Source organism: Meleagris gallopavo, chromosome 15 (genome assembly GCF_000146605.3).
Source record: "Meleagris gallopavo isolate NT-WF06-2002-E0010 breed Aviagen turkey brand Nicholas breeding stock chromosome 15, Turkey_5.1, whole genome shotgun sequence".
Classification (NCBI taxonomy): Eukaryota; Metazoa; Chordata; class Aves; order Galliformes; family Phasianidae; genus Meleagris; species Meleagris gallopavo.
This window is the reverse complement of record NC_015025.2, coordinates 9271726-9280572: the sequence shown is the minus strand read 5'-3', so window position 1 is coordinate 9280572 and position 8847 is coordinate 9271726. Positions and strand designations below refer to the sequence as shown.

At 44.4% G+C, this 8847-nt stretch overlaps 1 protein-coding gene across 1 annotated transcript in view; it reads right to left on the bottom strand.

The window, feature by feature from the left end:
• Window positions 1-8847, bottom strand: part of SFXN1 (sideroflexin 1) — a 35562-nt gene that overhangs the window by 20329 nt on the left and 6386 nt on the right. The window lies entirely within an intron of this gene.

Here is an 8847-nt window from a genome sequence, read left to right as displayed (position 1 = left end):
GCTCCGCTCCGCCCCGCTCCGCCCCAGCGGGGCCGGGCGGAGAGGCGGGGGTCGGCCGGCTGAGCGGTCATTTTGGACGGTAAAATAAAGTATACGGCTTTATACAGCTTTGTACTGGAAACAAAGTGTAGTAGGAGGGCTGCAGGGATGCTCTTTGCCTTTGTAGGGAGAGCGTGTGCGCAGGCTGAGGGGAAGGTTTGGCACCCTGCAGCTCCTCATGGCACCTCACGTGGAGCGGAGGGCAGCGCCGAGCTCTGCTCTCTGTGGCAGCAACAGGGCTGGAGGCAACGGCGTGGAGCTGTGTCGGGGGAGGGCAGGTGGGGGTGAGGGAAAGGTTCTGCACCAGAGGGCGGTGGGCATGGAACCGGCTGCACGGGACAGCGGGCACGGCCCTGAGCTGCTGGAGGTCAGGGAGTGTTTGGACAATGCCCTCAGACACAGGGTTTGAGTTTTGAGTGGTCCTATGTACGGACAGAGGTTTGATTCGATGGTCCCTGTGGGTCCCTTCCATCTTGGGATATTCTATGATTTTGTGATTTTGGGTTATTTGTGGCATTACGGTGTCCAGCTTGCTCAGCTCTCTGATGGACAGGCCTGTCGTGGGCTGCTGGCAGCTCGTGGCAGAAGCTTGTGGCCTCAAGTTTTGCAGGCAGGTCAGGCTGTGAAATTACTTTCATAATTAACGGAATAAAAGCTGATGGAAGGGTTACAAGAAATATTATTGGCCACCTCTGTAGCAAGATGGCAGTACTCGGTTGGTGAACAAATTGGATCATCAGTCAGTTTAATAGGAACAACTTCAGAGGCAAAAGAACCATTGGCCCGAAGGCAACCTTGACAACAAAGATGGATGTTTATGGACTTTCTCATTTTCGTTACTCCAGCTTTAATAAGTATTGCAGAAAACAGCCAGCAGCAGGGAAATGCTCATAGGAAACCACAGTAACTGAACCCTTAGAAAAATAATTCACCCTCAGATCCCTAAAAAATAAAAATAGGAAAAAAAGAAAAAAGAAACTATTACTATGAAATTTCTTCCAGCTGATGAAAACTTTCTTGCATGTGGTGCCTTAAAAATGTCAAATAAATGTGGATTTAAATAAATAAAAGGCTGAGGAATGGATCACAGAGCGTCTCATTCTTTTTGGTAATTATGGTCACTCCTCGTTTTCTCTTTGTACCATCTGATAGCTTCTCTGATGGTTACAAGATGTGCAGTCATTTGAGATTAAAAAAAAGGCTAGGGATACTCAATTAGGCTGTTCCCATTCCTTCTGCATCCCAGCTTCTACATGAACACGGTGATAGATGCACAAAATAGATTGCTAGCTCATTTCACAAATCAATTAAAGCTCATTAAAGTCTCAGTTCGATAGTGTTATGATAATTTGATAAGTCAGCAACATGTGAGCTGGTGTCATCCCGTATCTCATATTGAGTCTTTTGGGAATGGGAAAAGCGTGCTGCAATGAAGCTGTGTTACATCCCATGAATATTCTGCAGACAGTGCTAGGTTACCAGTGCCAGAATAGCTCACCAACATGCAGAGGCCAAAAAACAGACACTCCATGCTCATAGACTCTTTGAAGTAAGATAAGATGGGCTGGAAGAGGCTGTGGTGGCTCCCGGGCAGCTCTGCCTTAGAGGACTGGGAGGGGAAGACCCCATGATGTAGTATGCAGTATATTGATCTGCAGCTGGATAATACAGCTTTGTTCTTCTGAAGTCCTCATTCCCTCCCAAAACCCTCACACAGACAGTCCTATAGACTGAATCCACACAGTTTGGTCAGTAAACTCAAGCATGTGTTTTCTTACAGGTTTTCATATGGAGTGGGGTTAAATTACAGTGTAAGTACTAGTAGTACTTACAGGAAGCACATCTCTAGAGACTGAAATGGATGCATGAAGTAAGTGCTACCTTAGTTCCTGTTGAAGTGTTCCTTTCAGTCATCTTATTTTCAGAAGACCCCGCTAATAAGACTCCTGCAAGCTTTCAGGTGTACATTCAGTCCTTTGTCCTTGTTGAACTAGACATGAATTTAACCCTCTTAGTGTTTCACCTGAAAGAATTTCTAGACAGCTGCAGAGCAAACCTTTCCCTATGCAAATTAGAGCAGGAACATTTCTGCTTTTGTACAGCTACTGCTTCATCTAAGAAATGAGCTTTACTGTATTCACTCTCTTCAAGCTTCGCTGCATTCATAATATTTACATTGGACGCTAATAATTTTATATTTTTTGCCATTTCAAATTGGTGCTGGGATTCAAATGACAAAAACTGAGAGCTGCTGTGCACTGCAATTATTAACACAGATATCCAGTAAGTGGCACTACAGGACTAGGTTTTCTGCAGCCCTGTATCACAGACAGCAAGCATGGAATGTATCAAGACTTTTCTACTTCCACGAGAAAGGCAGTTGTACAGCGGGTGGGAAACGATGTGTGATGACGGCTCTGAAGGTGCAGAGCAAGGAGCTGGAGTGTGTTCAGCAGCTGGCTCTTGGGATGGTGTTAGGAACTAGCCTTGGCACCAAGCTGACTGTTATCAGAGGTTTGCCAGAAGAACCCAGCCACATTTCTGGGAACTGTTTTTAGCACTCACTTGATGGGAGGTGCGTGTGAAAGCTTTGTGCTGCGTTTTACTATCAGGAGCGCAATGTGGCACTGGGTGAACCATATATATAAAGCATTTTTTCTGCTCTGCTGACTTACTGTGCATTAATGTTATGCAGGAAATCCAAACCTCAGACTGGAAGGCATGTCAGTAAAGTCTCCTAAATTCAAAGTCTGTTTCTGAACTAGAGATTTCTGTGAGTCCATGTCAGTATATCAAAAACCTCCACCCTATTTTCCAGCAGTCTCAGCTGCCAAAGAATAAACTATTAACCAGGGAAAAATGGTCTAACAGATGAGCAACACAACACTTTTTGATAACATAAATTGTAATAAGCCCTTATATAAGCTCTAGTAGAGAATTACTGGCAAAGTCTGTTAAAGATTTTGGCTCCATTTGCAGTATTTGAACCTAACTTCAGCTTACTCATGCTGTATTGTGCCAAATGCTAAATTGACGCATACCAAATTTTCCCCTTTATCTAGATGGAAACATCCACAGTTACAGCAAGCAAGACTTGAAGAGGAAGAACGTGAAAAGCCATCCCGCATTTAGAAGGGGCATAGCACTACATTTAAAGGGATAAACCAGAATTTCAAGAGGATTAGGGACCATTTCCCCTGTGATGTGGCTATTCCAAAAATGTCTCCTGTGGAATTGTACAGAGCCTGAAGCACTGCTGGCAGCAAGGCTCTCAGCCAGGCAGGCTGATGGATGGAGTATGGAGCAAGAGGAGGTGTAGGTTCCTCCTGCTTCAGCACCATCCCATGGGGTGTCACAGCTGCTTCAGCTGTGCTGGACAAATTTTTTCACCATCCTTTAGGGACCAGGTATGCAGCAGCAGCAGTTGACATGCACGGGAGCATGCCAGAACATGGAGAGGCATGCAGAAATGTGAGTAAAGAACAAAATGTGACAACACAACGTGGGACAAAATAAGACATCACCAGACAACTCTGAATAGCATGCCACATGCCATCGCAGATCATAGGATCATTATGGTTAGAAAAGACTGCTGGGATCATCTGGGATATCCCCAACCCTACCCACCATGCTCACTGACCATGTCCCTCACTGCCACATCTACTTATTTCTTCAATACCTCCAGGGATGGTGACTCACCCACCTTCCTGGACAGCCTGTGCCAATACCTGATCACTCTGAGAAGAAATTTTTCCTAAGATCCAGCCTGATAGCATGCAACAGCATTAACAGCATGGATCAACATGTCACAGCATGATAAATGTACCTAGAAAGCTGGTAGAAATATCGAGAGAGCAGTGAGAAATTCCTAGCAGCAGGAAAATTCCTGGGAACATATAGAAAGTGTCAAGAGAACCATAGGAAACTCCTAGAAAGTTTTTGGGAATTCCTAGAAAATTATAGGAAACTCTTAAAACACAAATTTCATTCCTAGAAAGCAATGGGGAGAATCCTAGGAAGCAAAAAGTGAATTCCTAGAAAGCTGGCTACAAATTTTTGAAAAACTAGAAGGCAATTTCTTAAAGAGAAGGGAGAATTTCTGAAAAACAGTAGAGGAGTCCTAGAAAGAAATGCACAATTCCTAGAAAGCCATGAGAAATTCCTAAATAGTGGAAGAAAACTCCTGAAAAACAGGTCAGAATTACTATAAGTAGAGTACAGTTACTAGAAATCATTGGGATTTTTCTAGAAAAGCATTAGGGAATGAGAATAGCTGTGCTGGTGCAGCCAAACCCTGATGTGTTCCAAGCCCAGAGCTGCTGAGCCTCGCAGGGCAGGAGCATGAGCAGCTCACTGGCTTTGAGGCCCCTGACCCTGAGATGGATTTTGACAAATGGATGATAGGAAGCAGGGAACATTTCCAGTCAGGGGAAGCACTGCTTCTTAGACACTGCTCTGGGAGCTGCTGTCGCAGCAACTTCTTTCTTTGCAACACAGGGCAGGGAAAAGCCAAGGACACAGAGGCAGGCTGCAAAGAGCCAGATATTACTGAATTATTGAGATGAACCAGTTCTACCTGGTGTGGTCAGACTGGCACAAAAGCTGGAACAGAAAAAGTATGCAGACAGGGTAGGGTGAAAATGAATTTGGGATTGTATCACGGTTTGGGGTAATCCAGTCTGATCCCTGGCTGTTTCAAAAGCTCTGGCTGAAACTGTGGCAGGAGGAATGAAGAAACTAAAACCAGAACCTTGGTTTGGATTCTTATTTTTCTACTGGCACCAGGGAAGGTTCAGACTGGATGTTAGGACAAATTTCTTCATTGTGAGGACAGTCAAACACAGATCAAACACTACCCGAGTGCCTGTCAGTGCTAAGAGCTATTTGGATAATGCTCTTCTAATAAGCTTTAACTTTTGGTTAGCCCTGAAAAGGTCAGGCAGTTGGACTGGATGTTCTTTCAAGGTCCCTTCCAACCAACCTATTCCATTCCATTCCATTCCATTCCATTCCATTCCATTCCATTCCATTCCATTTCTTATTTTTTATTTTTCATATTTCCTTTAATTCTCATTAATTCAAGGATTTTTATAGCCTGCCTATAGAAGAGCCATAGAGCATAACCATATTGGATGTGCAGTAATGTGCACTTATATATACATCATCAGCCGTAGGGTAATAGTCTGACTTTTCTTACCTACTCTGCTAACCTTCAGAGGCACTGTGCTTAGGTTCGTGCCAACAATACTTTTCATCATCACATGTTCTGCACGATGGAGAAAGAACAAAAGTGCTCTGATGGAAGAGGAGCAGTTCTCCATCCACTGTTCAGGGGCTATGCTGGAATATGGGAGAAGGATCCATTTTGTGCTGCTGGTTGGCACGCAGCTCAGGAGTAAATCTGCAGCTTAAGAGTGGAGTGCCACCTACCAAGCCATCTGCTAAGAAAATTATGTTATCTGTAGCTTGATCTACTGCTGCTAAAAATCACTGTAACACTCAGCTGTGAAGAGTTTTGCTGCTAATATATCCATTCGTACTCTTTTTATTTATCCACTCAGAATTAATTATTTCTCAGATTAATTTCATTCTAATGAATCATTCCGTATTGCTGGCTTTATTTCATTTCTGAGGTACTAATTAATATGTCAAAGCCATCTTTGACATTAAAAGCACTGTCATTTTTGCCATGACTTCTCTTTTGATTCATATATTCAATTTTTCTGCCCATCCATGGAGTGAAAGAAAAAATGCAAGCCATACACTATAAAAAAAAATGGTGCATGTGCAAATAAAGCATACATCAGTGGAGAGGGGACAGTCTATATTTTCGTGTTGACATGCTGGTTTATGTGCTGTTTCATACCTCAGCAATCAGCTGTGGAGGATCCTGCTGGTGGGGGTATGGGTTGTTCAGTTCCTGCCCTGTCCCAGGGTGGATATTTCCCTTTCATTTCTGTCTTCTTCTTCTGTCCAAAAAGAGCTTGTAAAATCTCAGAGGCTGCAGCTGAAACCAGCCCAGCTTTGGTTTGGGTTTTACACTAGAAATGTAAGGAAGGATTGGTGACGTGGGAAGGGGATGTATGAACAGACCTGGACTGACTGCTCAGGGCACGTGGGGAATGGAGCATTGTTCCTTTTCTTTTATAGATTATGGTACTCCAAAAGAAAAAATATATATATATATCCACACAGTAGTGAATATTTAGGCCTTGTTATCAGTGTTTGGGGACGAGTAATCTCCTCTCTCACTGACTCTTTCTCCCTCCTGATGGGTCTTCATTATACAAGAAGGAGTTTGAGACCTTGATGTGTGGGTTGGTTTTATTATTTTCTGCCTCTCATCTTTCCTCCGTGTTTTGTACTCACTGCCGTGCTTTTCCCATGGAATGCCCAACCATGACACTACCAATTCAGCCACGTGCTTCGCTGATCCTCTAAGAGAGTTCATACCTGCTGCTCCATTTCCAGAATCTCTTGATTTTTCCGAGAAGGTAAATTGAGGCTGAAGTTATCTTGGCTTATTAGTATAACCAGTTATTTAGAAACTTGACAGCTCTTTCAGACGTTATTTCTGCTAACCCGCCTCAGCTGATTTGATGTTTAATACATCCCATGCATGCAGACTCAAGAAGTCATCCTGAGAGTGACGTGAGTACAGTTTGTATCCACAGATTGTAATATTATTTTGTAAATCAAGCCGCCTTTCTCCAGCTTTTGTGTGTGTGCTGTTTGGTAGATTAAAGCACGTTTATCTCTGAATGCAAGCTTTGGATTTTGTTCAGCTTTGGCTCAGTCTTCTAATAGCTAATTACTGTTTGGATTAAGATCATTTGGATCAAGGTGCTACTCTATGTGTATTTTCAAATCTTCATGCCAACCCAATGGGCGTTTCTCCAAAAAGAGTCTCAGAGGAGCAACAGATGTTTTGTAGGGTGGTAGCAGAGACACATGAGATTTCCTTTCCTGGGTATTCCTCTGATTTCAGCATCGGTCAGCAGTGGTTGAAAAAGCATTAAACAAAATCAAGCAGCTGTTATATGTGGGGGCATAGGGAAAATTTAACCAATTTTCTGTTTATTTCTGGGTTTCTCTCACCCGCACCACTGTCCCATTGCTGGCAGCTTTGGGCAAGCTCTGATCTGGACATGAGCTGATCCTTCAGTGCTGTCTGAGGGCACATCAGCTGGAGAGCAGCAAAAAGCAAATTCAACCCATCCTTTGCAGAAATGTCTCCCAGACCTGTGCCGATTGGCTGCCTAATCCCACTGCTACATTTACCTGAACAGTAATAAGGGTTTAATGGATCTCACTTTTGTGCCTCACCTGGGTATGACTATTAAGTCGTGCAAGTTTTAAAAGCTCACAAATTAGCTGAAGTGGCAAATGAGCACAGCAGGGTGCCCTGTTTGAAGGGGAAGGCTTTGAAACCTGCAGAGCTGTTTAAGGGGCTTTGCTGTGCTGTTACGGCCTCAGCTCAGCCAGACCTGAATTTCATCCACAAAATGATCACATGAAATTAGGGATGAGATATGAGAAAGACTGGCTGCTGGAATGAATATTGGATTAAATGAATGAAGAATGTGCGAATGTTCTCAGTGTCTTCTTACGAAGGCGATGTTCCCCCTCGTCCCAGGGTTTCTGCTCCAAAGCAGCAATGTGCTGCATTTTCAGAAGATAAGTACATGCAGTAAATCTCACCTGTGCTGTGCTTTGAGGAGAAAAGAAGAAAAAAAACCTGCTCAAAATTATGAAAAGAAAGCTCAGAATGAGTTTCATTAGGCATCACTATTACTGAAAAACAAAGAATTCACTTTTTGTCTTTTTCATCCTCCTTTGGGGATGAATGATGATTAAAGAACAGGATCATAAGAAGGAGGGATGAGACCTGCTGAGAAGGAATTAAAAATGAGAGAAAGAGAGAGGGGAAGGGAAAGCAAGCATCTTAGTTAGCTAGTCAGGATTAGTTTAGCACTGTATCCACACTAACTGACATTATGAAAAATTATAGCTGGCATATAAGCAACTTCAGTAATGCTGAAACCCAGGAAATGCATCCTGACAACTTAGTGAACTTATTTGTTCTTCTCGGAGGTTTTAACCCCCCCACCCCGTGATGTTTATCTTCATTTTCTGATACATTTGTTTGAGGTGAGGTTATGACACAAAGGTAGCAACTTGCAAATCATTGTGTTCATCTGCTTTCGCTGACTCTCGTGGCTCAGGTAAGACAGAAAAATCCCTTCTGTAGAATGAAAAGGGCTCGAGATGTAACCGCTCTGCTTTCAGTCCTTACTGCTGAACAGGAGTGATTTCTGTAAAGAAGAAAACACGATCTGAAACGACACATTTTTGCGGGCAGGTGAACGACCGGAGTTTTCTCTCGCAGACAGAAGAGGATCTGCCCAGAGCTGACATCTGCTGTCAGGAGGTGCAGCTCCGGGGCTGTCGGCAGCTCCCAGAGCCGCGGTTCTGCTGTCCGCACTCCTGTCTGGGACGTCTGGTCAGGACCCGGCCCCTCAGAACGCCCTGGGAAAACCGCCCTTGGGGTTTTTCCCTGCCGATATGTAGGGACAGCGATGCCCTCCGTCTGCTACAGAGATCCAGGTATGAAGTTTGCTCGTGGATCTTCTCCGAACCTCTTCAGCGGTGATCTCAAGGACCCGTTTCCCGGAGCCGCTTCCTGCGGTTCCTCCCGGTCCTCTCCCCGCCGAACCGGCCGAGCCGTCCGGGAGAAGCGGCGAGGCGGGACACGCGGAGCATCCCTGCCCCGCGCCCCTTGGGGCTGCCGTGCGCTCCGCTCCGGCG